The sequence below is a fragment of the Mustela nivalis genome (assembly GCF_964662115.1).
Source record: "Mustela nivalis genome assembly, chromosome: 4".
Lineage (NCBI taxonomy): Eukaryota > Metazoa > Chordata > Mammalia > Carnivora > Mustelidae > Mustela > Mustela nivalis.
In genome coordinates, this window is record NC_139023.1 from 22419485 (window position 1) to 22443371 (window position 23887).

Consider the following 23887-nt stretch of genomic DNA (forward strand, 5'->3'; position numbering starts at 1 on the left):
AAATACGTGGAGCTGACTGTAACCCGAGCTGGTGAAGTCCAGGATCATGCAGGTAGAAATATTTCCTAGATTCAGTATTGTCTTCCAATAGTTTCCCATCTGGGCTAATGCAGATATTTGGGTTTTCCCTCCTTTTAGAGTAGTGGTTCTCAGCTCCAGGGCAATTTCCCCCTCAGAGGACGTCTCTCGATACCGTCTGGAGGCATTTTTGGTGTCACTGTTGAAGGGTGGGCACCGCTGACATCTAGTGGGTAGACGCAGGGGATGTTGCCAACCATCCTACAGCACCCAGGACAGCTCCCAACAACAAAAAATTTTTCAGTCCAAAGTATCAGTAGTACTGAGATTGGGACATCCTGTTTTCGAGTTTGATACAAAATAAGAATAAACGTTAGCAATAATAAAGGCGATGGCGGATTACTTTATTTTTTTAATTTTTAAAAAGATTTTATTTATTTATTTGACAAAGAGAACACACAAGCATGGGTAGTGGCAGGCAGAGGGAGTGCTCAGAGTGCTGAGCTGGGAGTCTGATATGGGGCTGGATCCCAGGACCCTGGGATTGTGACCTGAGCCAAAGGCAGATGCTTAACCGACTGAGCCACTCAGGGCCCCGGTAATTTTTTTTTTTTAAAGACTTATTTATTTATTTATTTATTTATTTATTTGAGAGAGCACAAGTGGGGTGGAGAAGCAGAGGGAGAGGGAGAAGCAGATTCCCCCCTGAGCAGGGAGACTTTTGTGGGGCTGGATCCCAGAACCCTGAGATCATGACCTGAGCCCAAGGTGACCCGCAACTGGCTAAGCCACCCAGGTGCCCCTTATCTCTGTTTATTTTAGCATAAAGAGCTTCCTTCTTAGACTAGCTTCACCTCCTGTGTAAGAGACAAAAATCTGAAGTTCTAGATTCCGTCCTAGCAACTTCCTGAACTAACAGGAAATCATTCTTTTCTACGAGCTCCAGGTAAAAAAAAGAATCTGAAGTCACAGCCCCTAAAATTGTACTACCTGAAAAGAAAATGGCTCTTCTGGACAAAGACTCATGATTGGTTCATTACACATCCATGCTTCAGGCTGATTGTTGTGGCCACAGGAAGTAAGGTGGTGTAGGGCCTGTTCAGCTGACATGGTACACTGGGTGCATTGTTCCCAGAGGGAAGAAAGACAAAAATCCAAGAGAAAAAAAAAAAAACCAACAAATGTTAACTACAGGTTGTTTACAACTTCTAATGATTATAAAACTGTTTCAGAGAAGGTTCCTCTACACACATCTTTGTCACTTGAAAAAAAAGTATTTACACATAACAAGATGAAGATAGCTCTAAAAATTTTTTGAGAGAAATTTATGATTGTGTAGTACACATTAGTCATTGGGTGTACCCAGGACCTCTCCCTTCTGCCCTAAAGAAGCATGGTGACCCCTCACCATGGAGAAAGACTATAGTAAGAGGGCATGAGGCCAACACGCCGAGGAAGCAGAGACGGAAGACTCAGAGCATCTTGGTAAAAGTTGACATTCTGGGCTAGGGCTGAGGGATCCCTGTTTCCTGCCTTGCCAAGGTTTAGGCTTAGCTGGTCAACTTTTCCTTTGATTTTGTGAGCTGGCCCACTGTCCATTCAATATTCCCCACTATACACTTTTTTTTTTTCTTATAGCACTGGGAGTTGTGTTGTTATCACATAAACTCTTCTAATAAATTCAAGCAATTTGGAAACATATAAAGTAAAAGGGTCTCTCTCTTTTAGTCTCATTCTTTTTTTTTTTTTTAAGATTTTATTTATTTGACAGAGATCACAAGTAGGCAGAGAGGCAGGCAGAGAGAGAAGGAAGCAGGCTCCCTGCTGAGCAGAGAGCCCGATGCGGGACTCGATCCCAGGACCCTGAGATCATGACCTGAGCCGAAAGCAGAGGCTTAACCCACTGAGCCACCCAGGTGCCCCTCTTTTAGTCTCATTCTTCTCTTATCCGCTCCTCCTACAATGACATGGAAGGCTTTTATAGTCAGAAAGAACTAATAATAATGATTTCAATAAATGATTTAAAAAAAGATTCACCAGTGTAAGAATGTGTTAAAAGAATTTTGCTGCAGTATTGGTTTTATGACCTTTAACTGTTAATACTTCTATGCTTTTTTGTGTAAATTTTTGTCTATTATCTTAAAGCAAATATATACTTATATCTCCTATAAACTTGCTTTTCTTTTTAATATTAGGTTTATATTTATATTAATATATGTAGTTTCTTTTTATTTAATTTTATTGTTTTTTGAGTTTATTTATTGAGAGAGAGAGAGAGAGCGCGCATGCCTGCGTGACAGGGATGGGGGGAGGGAGAAGCAGACTCCCTCCTGAGCAGGGAGCCCCTATTCAGGGCTCCATACCAGGTTCCTGAGACCCAATATCATGACCCAAGCTGAAGGCAGTTGCTCAACCGACTGAGCCACCCAGGCACCCCTGTAGTTTCTTTTTTCTTAAAGCTACACAGTACATTATATTATTGTGCTATTATTTATCTAGTCTCAATTGAGCTGTATTTGGTTTGTTTATTAGGATTTTCTTGGTTGAGAGTGGAAAAACCCCAACTTCAACGCGTCTAATTAAAGGGAGAAGTGGTTCCTGGGTACAGCAGATTGACTAAGCACATGGGCTCAAAGTCACATACCTGCATTCATTGAGCAAGTTATGATTTAGCTTTCTTTCCTCCTCTGTAAAGTGAGGATGATAACAGTACCTATTTCACAGTGTTGTTGTGAGGAAAAAAATAATACATGTCAGGTGCTTAGCACACCTGAAACATTGGCTATTTTATAGAAAACCATACCTTTAAAAAAAATCAGCCTGCTTTTTTGACTTACCCGGCCCTATAACGAGGTATGATTTATATTTTCCCAAGTCATTACATAGAGATCTACTTCCTTTGAAAAAGAACTGCATTATCTTCTATTGTATGGGCATACCAGAATTTACTTACAATTCCCTAGTGATGGACATTTAGGTTGTCATTTCCCACCATAACAAATAATGTGGCAGTGCCATTTTGGTACATGTATCCTTCTTTATTTGTGCAAGCAATCTTTAGGATAAACTTACAAGATTGGGATTACTTGGTTAGAAGACAGGCAGATTTAAAATGTTGAAAGTGGGGTGCCTGACTGGCTTAGTTGGTAGAGCATATGACTCTTGATCTTGGGGTTGTGAGTTCAAGCCCCATTTTGGGTGTGGAGACTACTTAAAAAAAATGTTGAAAGAGACTGCAAAATTTCTTTCTGCAAAGGTTATACTTATTTATGAGCCTTTTTTGTGGTAAAGGGAGTGCCTGGTCTTTTTTCACTTCCATGGTTGTGTAATCGAGGCAGTGCTGCCCCAAAGATGCTCAGAGTCATATTACAAATTCAGATTTGTGACTCTTTATTAATTCCTTTAAAAATATTCTCTTAAAAATATTCTGATTATAAAAATGATATGTCATCATTAAGTTACCCAAAGTGAGCAGTGAAAAGAATAATAGTACAAGTCTATGGAGAGTTCCAGAATAGAAGCTCCCAGAGGTTAGAGAGCTTGCCAGTCTTACTTATCATGGTATCTTCTTTGCTTGAGACAGTGCCTAGCACAGCGTGTATCTGCTGACTGAAGGAATGTTTGGGAGGCCTCATGAAATAATGACGACAAAACCACTAACCTCCCTGAATTTCCTTCCTTCGCCCCAAAAGGCAAGACAATTCAAACACACAGCTCACGCCACACAAGAGAAATAAGCTTTTGGATTCCTGCCCAACACTGAATTTAGTTTGTGTCCTTACGTTACTCTGAAAAAGAGAACAGCATTAAATGCCCAAGTAATCTTGAACAATTCTAGGAGCATGTCTTAAACCTGGTTTAAGACTTTCTTTTTTTTTTTTTTAAATTAAGTATCTGCTCATCCACTGCTGGATGCCATAAACATTTGCGGGTTTCTATTATGTGCTGGGCACTGGTACAATGATGAATAAAACATGCCTCTGCCCATTGCGGCCTATAGGATCGCTCTTGTAAGTTTCTCTGAGAAGAGAGCACACAAAAAAGGGCACCAGGTGCAAGCATGTTAACAAATTAAAATGTTTATTATCCCTGATCAGAGACTTTGAGATGTTATATTTAAGAGTTTAATATTCAGTAGACTTTTTTGATAAAGCTGTGTGGGTTTAGGCATTATTATTTTTCGTGTATGCATAATACTGGCCATTTGCAATCACCACTAACTGGATCATTTAAATGACCAAATTCCACAATTCCCATAGGTCATCTCTATAGAAGGAAGTTTTATTTTTCTCTGTTGAAAATGGTTAAAGGTCTACATGCATTTTTTTTGTTTTCGGGTAGAATTTAATCTTTATTTACAGGACACTGCAAGACAGGAGATTCCATATAGAAATCAGAAACCCACTTAGAGGGCAGCTTCCTACAGTTTGTACAGTTTGGAACTGGTCAAATAGATTTTTGTTGTAAAAAGTGCTACAATAACAAAACACATTTAAAAAGAGTTCTTAGAAGAGAAACAGTAAGACAAACTTCTACCAAACAGAGCACATAACAACTTTCTGCCTCAGCTGTATGATCTAGAAGTTAAAGTTCCCAGGAGTGCGACCCTGAACTTGGGACGGATGGCCTTCAGAGATAGTTTCTGGCACAGCATTCTGATCTTCCTCTCCCACTACAGAGAAATCCTTCTCAATCAAGTTTAAGGAAGCTTCGTACACAGACTCCTTTTCATGGTTTTGTAGAGCCTCAGTTTTGTCCAAACCTCCACATTCTTCAATCATTACACTAGGTTTCTCAGTTTCACCTAGTTTCTCAGCAGCCTGAAAGATGTTGGAAATGGCATCCAGAATGACCAGAATAATTTTGGTATTCTTTGCAGTTAAGAGGTTCATCTATTATGCCACAGTGAATGAGGTATACAGTCTGTTCAACTGTCCCACCACTTGTATAGCTGGTCACAGCCCAGACAGCTTCCTTTTGTGTCTTAAAGTCTGCCTTAGAGAGAACACCAATGAGGAATGGGACTGATCCATGATTCACGACTTGCTGGATCTGATCCTCATGGCCGGCTGTAATGTTTGACGTTGTCCACGTGACTTCCTTCTGAATATTAGTTTTCTAGCAGGGTTCGCGAGCAGGCTGGGAAAGACAGCAAGTGCTCCTGCATCTAGTACAACCTGAGTGTTCCTCTGTCCCAGTGACAAGATTTCCTATGGCTCTTAGTGCAGGAGTCACAGTGGGCAATTCAGTAGCTCCTAGAAACTTCACAAGCTGGGGCACAACTCCTGTTTTCCCAACCGTTTCAGTCCGTTCATTTGGACCATCAGGAAGGCAGGAGATGGCCCAGCAGGGGTCTGCTAATACTTCTGTATCATCATGATGCAGGAGACGAACTGAGGTAGAACGAATCTGCTCAACAGCATCTAAGGGGCGTGCAGGATTCTTGTTGCTACAAAGGTTTGTGTCCGAGGAAGGTTACGGTCGTAGCCACATGCTAAAGACAGATGACGTATCAGGAACTTCAAGGAGAGCCAGTAGCGGGCCAACTGCACCGTACTGGATAACCTCTCAAAAACCTGCGATGTTGGGGCGCCTGGGTGGCTCAGTGGGTTAAGCCGCTGCCTTCGGCTCAGGTCATGATCTCAGGGTCCTGGAATCGAGTCCCACATCGGGCTCTCTGCTCAGCAGGGAGCCTGCTTCCTCCTCTCTCTCTGCCTGCCTCTTTGCCTACTTGTGATCTCTCTCTGTCAAATAAATAAATAAAATCTTTAAAAAAAAAAAAACCTGCGATGTTTCCTAGAGCCCAGACAGCTTGTTCACCGATGTGGGCGTGGGAAGATGCCAACAGGGAAAGGAGTGCTGGGCTAGCACCTCCATCTGCCGCAGCCTTGGTCTGTTCTGATGGCCCAGAAGCAATGTCAGTGGGAGCCCAAGCAGATTCATACTGAACGGGACTACCATCAGTTCTGCCCACAAATTTTGGAATCAATCCAGCCCGGATTATGTTGTATTTTTCCCTAAGAAGCAGTTTCCTAGCAGTTTGAATAGACTGGAGTTGGCTTTCCACATTGTTGCTATTTATGCCCTTGACTGTCATCAACAGACCATTCTACAGTGCCCTGGGTGTTGCGGGTTTCCTGCAGTGGAGGGGTAGCTTCATCGGGAAACGAGCTTACGTTTTTCCTTTTCAGCATCTGGTCATCCTTCTTAGCTGGCCTCAGCACCACGTGAACTTCTCTCTGCGCCGCCTCGTTTCTGTACTGTCTTTCCCCTTGTTCTTGAACCCGTTAAGGTGGGCAGCTGGTGAATTAGCATTCTCGTTGGTGGACATGGCTATGAGACAAAAGGAGAAAGCTACACAGCCGGCTCAGGCGTCCACTGGAGGCAGTCTGGGGTGTGCTGGCTGCGGGTCAGTTGCCCTCAAAATGTCCACCACTGATCACCCCAAAGAAGGTATCTACATGCATTTTTTTAAAAAAGTAGACTCTGCCCAGCGTGGCACCCAACACAGGGCTTGAACTCAGTACCTAAATTAAGATCAAGAGTTGGACGCTGAGCTGACTGAGCCACCTAGGTGCCCCATCTACATTTTTTAAAAATGTGACATACAGGAAGTAGGTGGCCTGTGGGACTTTCTTTCTGTAGAATAAAGAGATCTACGGGTCAAAGAAATGGAGAACTACTGTTCCAGGGCTCTTTGGAAATAGCCTCTTAGTCACAAGGTCTCCAAAGAGAATAAAGGATCAGATAAAAGCCACAGAGTCCTTGAACTTCCTCTAAGCCCATTCCAGTTCTTAGCCACGACTCACTCTGACACCATATGTTTGTATTTATGTTGTGTTGTACACACATCTAGATGATACAGACAAGAATTAAGATACAGAAGAAAAGGAACGTGGAGAAATGGACTCCTTCTCAGCTAGTTCTGGCTTGCCCAGATCTGTGCCTTTGTTTCTATCTTCTCCAAAGTGGGGAGGAAGCAACAAATCTACACAGCATTTAGAAATATGACACACCACACTGGATCATTTAGACTGCCAAATTTCCGAATTCTGGGGGCCCTGGGGGGCTCAGTCGTTAAGTGTCTGCCTTCAGCTCAGGTCATGATCCCAGGGGGATCATGGGGGATCAGTGGGGAGCCTGCTTCTCCCTCTCCCACTCCCCCTGCTTGTGCTCTCTCTCTGTCAAATAAATAAATCTTAAAAAATCTGAATTCCACAGTTCATCTTTGGAACAGAGAATTTTATTTTTTTTGTCTTGAAAATGAGATAATATTCAATTTAATGGGTCTAACAGTTGTATTCACCACTGTGTAATTCACAGAATTGGAACTATAGGCAAATTTGATAAGGCTCTATGGTCTAAAGTGCTATCCTTTGTGTCTTATATTTTTTTGAGAGAAAAAGACAATCTGTTTCTTGGCACTCTAGTAAACTCAAAAGTTAATTTTCTTGTTGTGGAGAGAGATCATGTTTACATAACATTTATGATAAAATTAGATTTCATAGTTCTGTGGCTTTTTTTTCCCTATCCCCAAGTAAACTTAGGTTTCCTTATATGGAAAGAAAAAACCATGGAAGAAATATATCCAAACGTTAACAAATAATATCAATCTACATGAATTTTTCTTCAAGAACTATATACTACTTTGATAATTATAACAAAACATGCCTTTTAAAAATTCATGGGAATAATTATAACCTAAGAAGCCATGAGATGAAAGGAAATCTTATTTGAATCAACAAATGTAAGAGCCAGGAATAGCCCACCAATAATCTTTTACAGACTTTTGCCGAATGTTCTTCCCCGTCCCAGGGTAATTCCTGGCCAGTGCTGAGACACAAGGGGGCAGTGGCTTCCTGGGAACGGCCAGCGGCTTGGGAGCTCAGCCAGAAAACAGTTAAGTGACGCGTTTCTCATTTGGTGCCACTGGCCTGGGAGAGTCAAATTTCACTTGCCAACTGCTTATTACAGCGTCTTTTCCTTTGATTCTCTGAAGACACATTTCTTCGGGGGAAAAAAACCCAAAAAACAAAAAGACACCACCACTAACAACAAAAAACCTGAGTGAATGGTCCATTTGGGATCCACATGGGGTCAAGGACCTAAGTGTCAAGATGGGAAATAAAGACACATAGAAACAGTTTTCCCCTCTGGAGGAGGAGTTAGCGAAACATCCCCAGATTGTCTGGAGAAGCTGGAATTTGAAAAGATGCCCCAGGAGGAGGGTTAGCTGACTCAGCTTAGCTGACCCGAGCAAACAGCTCTGACACGGAAACTAGCCTAAGAGAATTTAGGAGACCCCTTCTTTGTGGTGGGCAAGTATATGAGGAACTTTCCAAACTTTCTTCCCAAGCTTTTCTTCTGCACCATCCCCCTCTGGTAGCCTTCATCCTGATGAAAACCTCTACCCTTGTGAGCTTTTGCATTACTTCTGATAAGGCACAATATCTAATATTTCCTTGGCTATTTTCAGTTTACAAAGTCTTCTATATTTTAGGGGCACCTGGCTGGCTCAGTTGGAAAAGCATGTGACTCTTGATCTCAGGGTCACGAGTTTAAGTCCCATGATGGGTGTAGAGATTACTAAAAAAAAAAAAAAAAAAACAAAAAAAAACAAATAAATATAAAAAATAAAACCGTCCTTTATATTTTAGTAGGCATTTTCATGTATGTTTTCACCCACAATTTGAAATGTTTTGACTTTTGACCCTCACTTTAGTGAATTTTATTATTGGAAATAAGAACATCATCGTAAGAAACCTAATATATATTCAAACAAACAAACAAACAACAAACACAACAACAACAGTGAAAGTCTGGGGACCAAGTGCCAAGGCCATTGCATTGGCCTGGCAACACGGACCAAGCTGAAGAATGGAGATGCTAGAATCTTGGCTATGGAGTTCCCCAACGAATTCTTCTCTGCAAAGGAAGAGACAGGCGGCACCAGAGAAGCATTTTCCACTCAAAGACTTTCAGAGGCATCCATGCTCATGAAATTGGCATTGAATATCTGTGAGGCAGATGACCCTAACTTTCCATGTTGTATGTTAGTCTTTGGAGGAGTGAAGAAATCCTTTGTTTGCTATAGGGTGATTTCTTAGGAGAAGCTGTCCTCATAAACCAAATATTTTGATAAGATGCAAAAAGTCTGAGCTATGCAGAAAACCTCTCCAAAGGAGCATTTGCTATTAAGTTTCTAGGACTCTGTGGTTTTACATATTTAATAAATGCCTGTAACCATATTCGAACTTTCTTGTTCGACTTTTTACAATTAGTTTCATCATGTTTGTGATAAGCATTGTGCTTGTAGGAAATCGGGGTTCAATTTGTGATGGCTTCTCTTTTGTCGACCAGTAATGATTTGCTATAAGTTGGGGGTTGTTGGGTCTCTGTTTTATGGTTTAGGGAACAGTCTGAAACAGGTTAAATGACCTTGGCTCCTGGCCAACTAAAGGGCACAGCGTGTCTTCTGACTCCAAATGTAGTGTCCTTATTTTATTTTTATTTTTTTAAATCATTGTGCTCTCAAAATATCTAACTCAGTGGGGCACCTGGGTGGCTCAGTGGGTTAAAGCCTTTGCCTTAGGCTCAGGTCATGGTCCCAGGGTCTTGGGATCGAGCCCTGCATCGGGCTCTCTGCTCAGTGAGAAACCTGCTTCCTCCTCTCTCTGCCTGCCTCTCTGCCTACTTGTGATCTCTGTCTGTCAAATAAATAAATGAAATCTTAAAAAAAAAAAAAAAAAACTAACTCAGTGAAGGGAGTCCTTTTGGCAGACCACCTCGGCTTCCTCTCTCTGTGGTGGATTTGGTGGCTGCCGTTTTCCATTCTGAACATACAAAACCATAGCCCTGAAAGAATTTGGTGTTTGCAGTGCTGCTGAGTGAGGTGCTTCTTCCTTAGACCCAGCTGGGAAAGGAAGCTTGTGTCCAAACAAGCAGCAGACCTTGGAGGGGGAGGTGGAGTTAGTATTTGAATGCCTAGGGTGTCTGATCACAACATAGGGTACATCTGTGCCTCTGTGAGCCCCCTTTCTTGGGCTCCTTGGCTGAAATCACAGACAGAGAATAAAATAAGCAACAGACTGATGAGTGTAATGTGAAGCATGGGAAGTTGTCGCTATCGTTCTCCAGAAACCGTATTAGCAGCAAAATAAATCACAGCAACTTGGGCACATTTTATACACTTAACTAAAATATAGTCTCAATGATAGGTCCATGGAATGGTAGCTTGTAAAGCTGGGATGCACACTTTTTCTGTGCTCTTTTGAACCGAGTCTCTCTCTTGCTTTTTTCTTTGGCTGTTTTTTTTTTTTTTTTTAAAGCTTTATTTATTTATTTATTTATTTGGCACACAGAGATCACAAGTAGGCGGAGAGGCAGGCGGGGGTGGGGGGTGGTGGAAAGCAGGCTTCCCGCTGAGCGGAGAGCCCGATGTGGGGCTCGATCCCAGGACCCTGAGATCATGACCTCAGCTGAAGACAGAGGCTTTAACCCACTGAGCCACCCAGGCGCCCCTAAGCTTTATTTATTTGAGACAGCGAGAGCATGAGCTGGAGGAGGGGCAGAGGGACAGGGAGAAGCAGACTCTCTACTGAGCATGGAGTGCCTCTCCCAGTGCTCTATCTTCTGACCCTGAGAATCATAACCTGAGCTGAAATCAAGAGTCAGATATTAACTGATTGAGCCACCCAGGTGCCCCTGAGTGTCTTGTCTGGAACAGATCTTCCTTTCACTTTCTTCTGCTCTCTCTCTATGGCTTCCCCCAAATATATACCTCACAAGCCTTCTACCAATGTCTGAACTTCCATTCATCATCAGTGTTTTAATCAAGTGTCGTCTCTTTCACATTCTTCTTCTAATGTGCAAACATCCCACCGAAAGGTCATGTGCTAAATTCTTAATGCAGGAATGGCGAGTTCTAGGCAAGTTTTGTGGCACGCTCCCAGCCTGTGGGGGATGTTACTAATCTGTCAGAGCTTGCTTTCTCATGCAGACCAGGGTTAGAACCCTCCACACAGCACGGCTGGCAGCCTCTACGGCTAATCAGAGCTGGCACAGGGGCTGAAGCCTACTTGGCATCCCTATCTTAGCAGTGTGATCTCAATGCGTTGCTAATATAATATCCCTTTGGTCAGGGTTCTAGAAACCAGGAAACTGTGAATAATAAGGGCATGAGAGCAGCTATTAAGGTCAAACTTGTCCTACATCACAGTTTCACCCCAGGCTCCTTGCCTGATACCATTTAATAACAGAAATAAGAAATCAGGGTGGCAGACCTACAACCCAATACTTTTAACAACACACACTTTACAACAGTGGACTCTTTTCCGTCCTTCCTACATGGATAACTATCCATCTCCGGATAGCTCATTCATCAAGTCTTGAGCACAGAAATTCGCCTATCTCTGAGCCAAGGGAGGACCACACATGGTGGGCCTGAAATTGCTAAGTGGAAAAACGTTAAGCAGCTACTGCCAAGGGGAGCTTGACAGTGTCACCCAGAAAATAACAAGTACATGTCTCTTGCATACTTGGGAGAGATTTTCCTGGTCCTTCCTTCAGTGTCGCTTGAAGAACTGCCTTGAATTTCTCCTCCTAAACAAAAGTCAGTCTGAACTATCCCCATAATAGAGAAGCACTGGGAAAAACCATACAGAAAGAGAGAAGCCCTTTTAAGCGAGTGGCAGCTGCAGCTGGGCCGTGACATAAAGCACTGAACATGAATAAAACTCCTAATAAATATTAACAGCAGGAGGTAAAGCTGTGAGGTCATTTAAAGCTGTAGAGTCATTTCTGGTCTTGGTCAGACATTTGACCTATTGAGAGAGAAAAATCTTTGGTGGCGACCAGAAAAGTCTTGACAATCGTTCTTTCAAAATAAAAAGATTTTGATGTAGCTCTTGAAAAGTATTAGCAAAAAATATAGACTGAGGGGACAGAAAATGGGCGGGCGGCCATAGTTGAGGCAGGAATATTTACATTACCTTCAGCTAACTAAAGTTTCATTTATTCCTTAGTGATGGGTAGTCATATTTTATGTGTATAAAAATTATGTTTTTGAGTCATATTTTATTTTATTTTTAATTTTTTAAAAGATTTTATTTATTTGACAGAGAGAAAGATCAAAAGTAGGCAGAGAGGCAGGCAGAGAGAGAGAGGGAAGCAGGCTCCCTGCTGAGCAGAGAGCCCGATGCGGGACTCGATTCCCAGGATCCTGAGATCACGACCTGAGCCGAAGGCAGAGGCTTAACCCACTGAGCCACCCAGGCACCCCTCACTTACTCATTTTTTAATAAATATGTATTGAGTCTCATGCCAGGGATGGGGCTGAGTGCCGTAGATATTCATTGTTATGAATAAGGACTAAGCTGGGCTATGTCACGGTTGGTACCGTGTATTCAGCCAGACTGCCTGGATTCGAATTCCAACTCCAGGGGCACCTGGGTGCCTCAGCTGATTAAGCATCTGCTTTCGACTCAGTGGGGAGCCTGCTTCTCCCTCTCCCTCTGCCGCTCCCCCTGTTTGTGCTCTCTCTGTCTCTCTTTCTCTCTGTCAAATAAATAAAAATCTTAAAAAAAAAATTCCAACTCTGTCACTCGTCAGCTTGGCAAGTTAAATAACTACTTTGTGCCTCAGTTTCCTCATCTATAAAATGGGACTAGACATCGGCTCTATCCAGTAGGAGAGATGTAAGGATGAAATGAGTTAACATGGGCACCTGGGTGGCTCAGTGGGTTAAGCCGCTGCCTTCGGCTCGGGTCATGATCTCAGGGTCCTGGGATCGAGTCCCACATCGGGCTCTCTGCTCAGCAGGGAGCCTGCTTCCCTCTCTCTCTCTTTCTCTCTCTGCCTGCCTCTCCATCTACTTGTGATCTCTCTCTGTCAAATAAATAAATAAAATCTTAAAAAAAAAAAAAAGAAATGAGTTAACATCAGTAAAAAGCAGTGAACACGGTCTGGCACGTCGTATATGTTGTCAAATAAACACAGCAGTCTTTGAGTAGCTCACCGTAGTGGCAGATGAAGAGTGACATGTAACAAAGCAAGTTACAGAATAGGTAATAAGTGCTCTAACGAGGTAGAGTGAGGAGCTGGACTGCCTTTGCTGCACGACAGAACACAGTAAGCCCTCTGGGGTCTAAATGGCATGTGTTTGTTCCATACCGCTCCCTTCTGTAGATCCACGCTGGAGAAAACCCAGCAAGTTTTTATCACTCCTTTTTATAGCTGCTACCATGACAGCAACGTCCATTATGCTAATGAATAATTACCACGAATGGTTTTTAAAACCCTTTCTATCAAATTTAAATGATACTGAAACTTGTTTAGGGGACCACCTGCTAGAACTTTATAGGGCACAGGTGCAATTTATGTGAAAACAGGATTGGGCAGCTGTTCCGCAGTTTCTGCAGCTGGAACCCTGGGTGGGGCAGCATGGGAATTAGCCGTGGCAATGACCTATATAGCAGAAAGGTGGCCGACGTTTGCATTGAGACGCTCGCTGTTTAGGGGTTGAAGGCGGACCGCCCAAGGTGAGCCACTTTGGCAGGAAGATTATTTTGAGCTGAAGGCAATAGGGGCCCTACAGGCTCAAGAGAAAGTTTTGTTCCTCCCTTAACTACACAGAAGAATCTAAGCTGGGAGCCTTTCCCAGAATAAGGGTTATCAGCAGGGATAGAGTGACCCATCTCTGTGGCGGGACAAACATCTAATTACCAAACATCTCCTCTTCCAATTGCCTTGTGAAATGCATTCCTGTCCTCTGCAGTCCCAGACCCCCACCTCCTTCTCCTTAGTTCAGAATCACACATATACCTTTTTGTCTATCTTTGGAACTTTGATGTCCGTGTGGATTCCCCGAATGTTGGCTATTACATTTGATTTTCTCCTGTTAATCTGCCTTGTGTCAATCCGATTCTTAGCCCAGCTAGGAGTCTTGAATGGGACAGGAATTCATTCTCCCTGACATCTACTTTATTTTTTATTTTTATTTTTAAAAGATTTTTATTTGTTTATTTGAGAGAGAGAGCGAGCACGAGTGGAGGGAGCAGCAGAGGGGGAGGGACTAGCTGATTCTGTTCAGCAGATGCGGGGTTTGATCCCATGACCCTGACATCACGACCTGAGCCAAAATCGAGAGTCAGACGGTTGGCCCAACTGACTGATCCACCCAAGAGGCCCCCTGACATCAGTTTAAAACAGAAGGTTCCACTTCCCAGGAACCCTTTCAGTCTTGGGCAAAAATGTAAAATTACAACCCTTCTGATAGGAAAGGAAAGCTTTAAAGAAGAAACACAAAACTAACAATGATAGATGTCAATTGTATCACAAAAAAATAAATTAAAAAATGTACATTGAAAAAGCATTATTTCAGACTTCATACAAGAAGAAAGAAAGAGGGGCGCCTGGGTGGCTCCATGGGTTAAACCTCTGCCTTCGGCTCAGGTCATGATCTCAGGGTCCTGGGATGAAGCCCCACATCGGGCTCTCTGCTCAGTGGGGACCCTGCTTCCTCCTCTCTCTTTCTCTCTCTCTCTCTCTCTCTCTGCCTACTTGTGATCTCTCTTTCTCTGCCAAATAAATAAATAAAATCTTAAAAAGAAGAAAGAAAGAAAGGAAATGTAACTCTTGAATCCTTTGAATTGGTGATAACTGGGAAGTACAGGAGAAATCAACAGACATTTACAGACTTTCTGCTGGGGGGACACCCACGTGTTCCTGTGCCTGATAAGCTACAATCTGATTCGGGGAGCAGGAAATAGACTGGCATAAAGTTAAATCAAAATACCTTTACATATCAGTTCAAGATAACAAGAGAAATGATATTACGAGATGGCTAACGGCCAAATGAGTTTCCCGTTCTAGCAATGCTTTGGGAATGGAGGTGAGAGGAAAGGACGAGTGTTCACTGGGAGCTGCAGCATTCATGGGAAACTCCTAGAGTGGTTCTATTTCACGATGGTCCGGGACAACTGGTGGGACTTTGATACACAGAGATGAGGGGAGGAGCCAGCATACACATCATACGGAGATGGTACGGCACAGGAAAACCCACAGAAGTGGGACAAGCCTCAGGTGAATGCAGGGGATGCGAGGCAGTGCAGGGAGAGGAGAGGACAGAGGAGACACGCCATGAGATGAAGTTAGGAGTCACACAAAATTCTGCACTAACACACACAGCTCTGAAGCTTTGATTGGAAAACCATCTGTCAAAAGACCAGTCTCCCTGTGTGAAGAAATACTACCTTTCCCTCTAAATCTATTTCTAAATATATATCTATATTATTATATACAATATAGATATATATAGATATCTATCTATCTATATACAACTCAGCCATCAAAAAAAAGAAATATGTCCATTTACAATGACGTGGGTGGAACTGGAGGATATTATGATAAGTGAAATAAGTCAATTAGAGAAAGACAACTATCATGATCTTATATGTGGAATTTTTTTTTTTTTTTATTTATCTGACAGAGATCACAAGTAGGCAGAGAGGCAAGCAGAGAGAGAGGAGGAAGCAGGCTCCCTGCAGAGCAGAGAGCCCGATGTGGGGCTTGATCTCAGAGGCTTAACCCACTGAGCCACCCAGGTGCCCCTTATATGTGGAATTTAAGAAACAAAACAGAGAAGCATAAGGGAAGGGAGGGAAAAACAAAACAAGACAAAACCAGAGAGGGAACAAACCATAAGAGACTTTTTTTTTTTTAATTTTATTTATTTATCTGACAGAGAGAGAGAGAGAGATCACAAGTAGGCAGAGAGGCAGGCGGGGGGGGGGGGGGAGAAGCAGGCTCCCCGCCGAGCAGAGGGTCTGATGCGGATCTCGATCCCAGGACCCTAAGATCATGACCTGAGCTGAAGGCAGAGGCTTAATGCACTGAGTCACCCAGGTGCCCACCATAAGAGACTCTTAACCATAAGATACAAACTGAGGGTTTCTGGAGGGGAGGTGGGTTCAGGGATGGGGTAACTGGGTGATGGACATTGGGGAGGGCATGTGATGTAATGAGCGCTGGACTCTATATAAGACTGATGTATCACTGACCTCTACCTTTGAAACTAACAATACACTATATGTTAATTAATTGAATAAAAAAAAAGAGTCAAGGAGAAGGGGCTCTGCAAGGGTATGAATGCCAGGAGGCATGGCTCATGGTGGGTTACAAATATGACAGCCTACACACTCCTTCTTAGGCTTCTACTGCAAGGTTCTTTGGTCAAAATCCTCTTTCACGGCCCAGAGATTTTACTTAACATTTAAGTTTATGCATCTCTGCTTGGAGGAAGAAGCCAGCCAGCAATTTCCCCCCAGGGAGGACAGAACCTAAACAGGAAGTTAAGTTTGTTGAGTCCTAAAAGGGACAGCTGTGTAAAGACCATGATCAAGGCCCTGAATCTGGGTAGGTGCCCAAAGCCAGGACAGAATATCCGGAGAGGGAATCCAGTGTTTGGATTTGAACCACAGGGTTCCTGTTCACATCTGCTGGGAAAGGTACTACAAGCGGAGAAATCCCCTAGTGATGCACAGAGCCCTGGCCCCCGGACATTTGAGCACTCCCAGGTGTGAAGTCAGACTCCACAACACTTAGGATGGGAGGCCAGAGGAGTTGGCAAGTCAGCTGATGCCAGGTGAATGTTTTCCATATGTCATTCTGCAGAATTTCATAAGATCATTGACAACTTTCTGCACTGGCTCCTTTTTTGTTTTGGTCTTCCTCCCCCACTGCCCCCCCCCCACCTTTATTCAACATACCAGGTGCAGACTTGAGTTCAACAAACACCAGTCTCAGAATAACATTCTCATCAGCCCTCTATATAGAGCTCTTCTCTTCTTACAATTTACTTTTCCCCACCCACACCAGGCATGAGCCATGCCTAACTGCAGCCCTCCCACTCGGATGTGATTGAGATGTGGCCCTGAATACACATATATCCTTGAAACACATGTGTTGTGCTGCATATACACAAGCAGGAAAGGGGAGGGGGAAGTGTATTAAGGGGTCTGCCAGGTGAGCCCTTTCCCCCTTTTGATGAGCTTTGTAGATGTCCTGCTCAACTTCCGCCTCCAGCTCGCCAGCCAGAGCGTTGCCCCCCACCTGTTCCTATGCGCCCACCTGAGAGGCTGGGAAAAGTGACGGACCACATTTACTGACCTGAACATATTGACATTTGCAGTTCAAGTGAAGCTTATTAGTGACGAAGAAGGGGTAAAAATGGCTGTGGGTAGACACGTATCTCCTTTTGTAGGCAGGAAGAAGGGACCGGCAGAGGTTTCTGTCTGGGGAGAGGGGCGGTGCCTATGCAAGGACAGAAGCAAGGAAACAGGAAGGCTCGGGCGAGGAGCCTGGTTCGGCTTCATTCCATCCGCATTCACTTCCTTAGGAGCGGAGACGATAAAAAGTGACCACAAAAGACATTCACTATAAATGTGTTTTCACCCTAGGGGGAACATGGCCAGATGATCTTGAGATAATTTTAGAAACAAGGGAAGAGCAGGGAGGTGGTGGGATGGACAGTTTATGAACATGAACAGTAAGGGGAAGGGCGACTTCCCTTCACATTTGCCTTGCTTTCTACTTTCCCTACAAGAGCAGCTTGCCTACAGTGAAAAATATCCCTGCTGTGTTGTTTATTTATTTTTTTTAAAGATTTTATTTATTTATTTGACAGACAGAGATCACAAGTAGGCAGAGAAGCAGGTAGAGAGAGAGAGGAGGAAGCAGGCTCCCTGCTGAGCAGAAAGCCCCATGCAGGGCTTGATCCCAGGACCCTGGGATCATGACCTGAGCCAAAGGCAGAGGCTTTAACCCACTGAGCCACCCAGGTGCCCCAGGTGTGTTGTTTAAATGCAAATATTTCTAAATTAAATCCCAACCCAAAGATAGTAAAGAAACCTTTGATGAATACTTTGTAAAAGCCACTGTGTAAACCCATGTGAAGGAGAAGACCGCTAGATATTTCAAGATGCTAAACTAAAAGAGAAAAATTCATGGGAAAAGCTCTCATGCATTAAATATACCCATGTGTATGACACGTTTAAAGACTGGGATTGTGATGGTTCACTGTATGTGTCCACTTGACGGGTCAAGGGTGCCTGGGATTAAATCTATTTCTGGGTGTTTCTGGATGAGATTAGCATTTCGATTCTTTGACTCAGTAAACTGAAGGCTCTCCCCAGTGTGGGTGAACATCAACCAGTCTGGTGAGGGCCTGAATAGGACAAAAGACAGAGGAAGAAGGAATTTACCTTTTATTTTTTCTGCCTCACTGATTAAGCTGGGACATCTCATTCACCTTCTCCTATAATAGACTGGGCTTTACATACTGGCTCCTCTGGCTCTAGGCCTTGAACTCCAGCTAAAAATGATACCACTGGCTTTCAGTCTCCAACTTGCAGACTGTAGATGGGACTTCTCAGGTTCCATAATCTTGTGAGCCAATTCCGCATGAGAAATTTCCACAAATCTATATCGATATCTGTCTTACTGGTTTTGTTTCTCGGGAGAAGTCTAATACAGTGACCTTTGGGGGGAACTGCTGATATTTCCATTACCCTGATTTTGAGATACCAATTCCGGCATTGCGAATGACTCTTGATTTCTTTTCAGTATTTTTTCAGTCTTGACATTAGTGTGGATTTATTCTTACACATTTATTTATTCTCGCAGCTGAAGTTGTCTCTCAGGCACAGGGAAGGGATGTTGCACCCCAGTGCAGTTTCTCCCCCCTGTGAAAATTGCCAGGAGGAATCCCTGAGGGCATGCTTACTCACTGGATTTCAAGCTCTAGCATTAAAGTTTTGCCCACTTAATACTGAAATAACCTGGTGACGAAGCCTCTAGAAGGATTTCCTCGTCTCCTGGCAAGAGCTACTTTACCATGCTAACCAAGAGGCTGAGCTGTCGGCAGAGCCATCGGCAGAAAGGATGAAGATCAAAGAGGAAGTAGAAAGTTCCATCTCTTACATTTTCTCCCTGACTCCATGTCATTCTAAGGTGCTACATTTCCAAAGACACTTAAATTACAATCCATGACTGCACACCTATTTCTGAGCTACTCCAAGCAGGTACATAACTTATTCAGTAACTGGACAGAAACCCAGCTGTGAGATAAACTTGGAAAGACACAGATCCTCTTCACCCCATTTGAGAAGACACAAGTAAATGAAGAGAACAATGGGCTGCTCTGGCGGTCAAACCTTTCAGGGAATTCTGGGACACAGATTCAGAATCTGCCTGTCACAGCCCAGCCAGAGCCATCACTATCTCTGCTTTGGTGAAAGCAACTTCATAAAATAATCGGATTGGGTTCAGCAATATCTTCTCATCAGAAAATCCAGGCCTCTCAGTTGCTGGCCTCCATAAAATCCATTTGACTCCAACAAATCTATTTTTTCTCCTTGCTCTTGGCCACTGGGTATATGTATCTAATTTCTTTAAGCCAACTTCTATGTATTACAGTCTCATAATTACATAGTTCCCTGCATCCCAAGCCCAGGAAACATTTTGGCGAGTTGGCCTGTGTCCCAGGTTTACTTCTACTATAGTCCAACTCAGTTTTCTTCTTCCTTAGAAAAGCACCAGGTAGGAGCACCTGGCTGGCTCAGTCAGAGGAGTATGTCACTCTTGATCTTGGGGTCTCAAGTTTGAGTCACCTGTTGGGTATAGAGATTATTTAAATAAATAAACTTAAAAAGAAAAGAAAAGCGGGGGGAAAAAAAAGCTCCCACTAATCTAAGACAGAAAACCACTGGCAAGCCAGCCAGGGCAATTCCTATAGTGCCAATGGGACTGTGAGGAGGGTCGGGGGGAGGGGCAGTCTTCTTTGTTCTCTTTGTCCAGTCTTCCCAGATCCAGAGCCAAATTCCATTCTTGCAGAGGTACAGTAGGTCAAAGGCAGAACTGCAATGTCCACACAATCTGCATTCCAGATTTTTCCATTCTGACTCTTCTTTGTATGCCTGGAATACCTTTCTCGATCTCTAGATACCTGTTAATTACTCTCTTCTTCTCTACCTTACTACCTCTTACGTAAAAAATTCCTCAACTTTTTGGTCGCTTCAAGCATTGATAGCAATTCAAAGTATTATATCTCCCAAATGTGCCTCCATTTTAGTAAGGATCAAAATCTCAGGATTTTGATTAAGGAATAGAGTGCTGACAATTGAATAGCAGGCATCACCTGCATCACCTGAGGGAAGGGGCTGCTTGAGTCCCTAAAAATCATACCGTGGAAGCAAAGGTATAACACACCCACACTAAAACCAGTCCTGTCTTTAGGCTTTGGGGCAATAATGTCTGACTTTGTCTTGGGTTAGATCCTGAGCTGATTGCTCAGCCCCTAAAGGATTTCTCTGTGATCTTGTAACCTTATAATTTCCAGTGACTAAGAACACAGGTGTCTTTTCCATGGGCTATCTCCCCCTTACCCTAATCATCTCTTTGTCTCTGTCCCAAATACAAATGAAGTCTTGACTAAACAGATTGGACACAATGGATTAGTTTACCCCAGAGTGTTTGTCATCGTTGACTATGAAGTTCTGCTAGACATCAAATGGATGAATCCATTGAACATACACTGAGGCACTCTGTACTTCAAGCCCTGTGATAAGTACTGGGGAGCCAGAGATGAAAAGACATAGTCCTTGCCACGAGGAGTAGATAGTCTACTGGGTAGAGAGGCACATGAACAGGTTAAAAACTGATAACCTGTGATGGTTTGTATTGTGTGTCAACTTGACTGGGCCATGGGGTGCCCAGATATTTGGTCAAAATAAACATTATTTTGGAGTCTGTGAGGGTATTTCTATAAATAGCATTTGAATCAGTAGATGGCATAAAGCATACTCTCTCCCCAATGGGAGTGGACCTCATCCAATCACTGATGGCTTAGTAGAACAAAAGGCTGAGAGGAAGGGAGAATTTGCTCTCTCTGCCTGTCTTTGACCTGGAACATTGCTCTTCTTCTGCCTTTGGACTTGGACTGGAACTTACACCATCAGCTCTTCTAGTTCTGAAGTCTTTAGACTCAGACCAGAGCTATACCATTACCATTGACTCCTGGTTCTCCAGCTTGTGGACTGCAGATCTTAGATATCTCAGCCTCCGTAATCATGTAAGGTACCTCCTTATAGTAAATCTCTTTATATATATCTTATTGGCTCTGTTTCTCTGGAGAATACAGACTAATATATAGCACAAGAAAATTTTAGTACACATTCTAGGGTGGGCAAGCAATGAAACTTTTCTAGTTTTTGCTGTAACTAAACTTGACTTTTAACTCCATTTAAGCCTCCATTCTGGCAGGTGGCAGAAAGGTAATCTTAATCAAGCTTTCTCAGCCAATCAGACTCTTTTCTCTCTCTTCTTCATGCTAGGGTTGCATCTCTATTCTGAGGGCTGGGTCAGGGCATTCTGATGAGGAGGGGGAAGAGTGGTTGGTGTGTGGGAATCAATGGCCATATTCTACCTGGTTTTTGGTTGTTCTTCATCTTTCTCACTGGAATCTCCTGAGGTGACTTTATTTTCTTATCAGATCATTGATGAGAAGATCCAGGCAATTATCTGCTGCTATGTTTTTCCTTGTAATCATAAGATTTCCTCAGGCTCATCTGCTCTCTCAGTTACCTTTACATCTCTTTTAGGGCATGGGAAATGTTTAGCTCTTGTTCAACTGACTCTATGGCTCTGGGAATGCCAGTGAAACAGTCTCGGGTGTTCTTGGTTTCAATGCACGTTCAAGACATTTATACTCTGTGTCCACTCCATGCTGGGTGCAGACAGGTCCTGTGATACTGGTGTTTAGGAACAACTTTCCTCTCCTCTGGGAGACCTTAACCAACATGGAGGTTCTCTTTTTTCTTTTTTTTTTTTTTTTTTTTAAGATTTTATTTACTTATTTGACAGAGATCACAAGTAGGCAGAGAGGCAGGCAGAGAGAGAGAGAGGAGGAGGAAGCAGGCTCCCTGCTGAGCAGAGAGCCCCATGTGGGGCTTGATCCTACAACCTTGGGATCATGACCTGAGCTGAAGGCAGAGGCTTACCCCACTGAGCCACCCAGGCGCCCCCAATTTGGAAGTTCTATCATTTCTCCTCACTCCACCCTCAGACTTGGTCTGGAGCAGGACTCATCATAATTGTTCTTGATCCTCACCTCTGTTCCAAGGATCTTTACCAACTGTAGAGTAGTCTTATACTAAAGTCTTATACAAGCCTGCATTCTATAAAATTTGATGAAAAAATACTTAATGCCTTAAATTCTTTGAGATTTTAGCTTCTGGTACTCAAAATCCAGAAAGAAACTCTTGAGCTATTGCTTCTAAGCATGAGTTTCATAGTCTATTTTTAAGCGGAAAAACTAGGGGTTGATTCTCTCTTCTCTTGTCTGCATTTCTACTCTACAAAGCTGTACTGAGGGCAGCGAATACAGAATATTATCACTACTAGCCAAATGGGAGATGGGCGGAGGCGGCAGGAGATCCTAGAAACAGAAAATGCCAGATAACCATAGTGAGATCCACTGACACCTCCACTAGAAAAGCTAAAACTAAAAAGACTGACAATACCGAGTTGTGAGGATGTGGAATCATAGCCATCAGATAAATAGATCAATAGATGATTATCCATATGTCTATACTGCTTTGGGAAGTATAAATTGGAAAACTACTTATGTTCTACTAAATCTAAGCATAGGCATATTTCATGAACCAGCAACTCCACTTGGGTCTAAATCAATTGAATCTTTAGATTCACCAAAAGATAGCACAAGAATTTTCATATAGTATTATTCATAATAGTTAATACAACAAAAACAATAAAAAACTACCCCGGAAACATTCTGATGCCCATCAACTGTAGAACTAATAAATTATGGTAATCCCACAGTGAAATACTCCTCAGCAATTAAAAAAATTACATCCCCATATAATAACACAGATAAAATTTAAAGAGATAATGTTGAAAAAAAAGGAGTTAGACATAAAAAGATGTGATTTTTACATGACTCCATTTATATGAAGTTCAAAAGTAGGCAAAACTAATCCATGGAATTAAAAGATTAGTGGTTACCTTTAGGGGGTCACTATCTGGGTTGGAGGGGGCATAAGAAAGCTTGCATTCATGCTGGATAGTTGTGTTCAGTACTCACACATAAAAAAATCCACTGAGCTTCACACTTTAAGACTTGTGTACTTTCCTATTGCAAGTTATATCTTGTTATCATAGGAAAAAATAATTTAATATATGTGAGGTAGTAAAAAAAAATATACCGGTGTCTTCTCTGGCTATAGGCATAGCGCTCCTAAAACCCTTGCAATTTTCTAAGTGATAAGAGTGTCCTTAGTTCTAATGAGACAATTCTCAATGGGCTCCAGGATAGCTCCTGGATGGGGACTCAAAAAACCAAATCACAATAAGAAACTTGAAATTTTTGGCCCCAACCCACATTCTTTTGAGAAGGGTAAAGGACTGAAAATGGAATTAATAGTTAATCATGCCTGCACAATGAAAGCACCATAAAAATCCCAACAGCACAGAATTTGATGAACTTCCAGGTTGGTGAACCTATCTATGCCTAGGTGGTATGATGCACTCCAAGTCCACAGGGACAGAAGCTCCTGGATTTGAGACCCTCCCAAACCTCCCCCTATGTATCTCTTCATCTGGCCATTCATCTGTATCCTTTATCATATCCTTTAATAAATTGATGAACCTAAGTAAATGTATCCCTCAGTTCTGTGAGCTGTTCTAGAAAATTAATTGAACCTGAGGAGGGGTTGTGGAACCTTTGATTTGTAGCCAAATCAGGCAGACATTGTAGGTAAACTACTACTTGGTTGTAGGGAACCTATGACTTGTG

The 23887-nt window shown here is 42.8% G+C and overlaps 1 pseudogene across 1 annotated transcript; it reads right to left on the bottom strand.

The window, feature by feature from the left end:
* Window positions 1-4595: 4595 nt before the first annotated feature.
* LOC309863615 (importin subunit alpha-1-like) lies at window positions 4596-6349 on the bottom strand (annotated as a pseudogene). Its single transcript has 2 exons — window positions 5750-6349; window positions 4596-5574 (listed from the first exon to the last, which is right to left on the bottom strand). The product of its transcript is annotated as an importin subunit alpha-1-like (transcript).
* Window positions 6350-23887: the final 17538 nt, after the last annotated feature.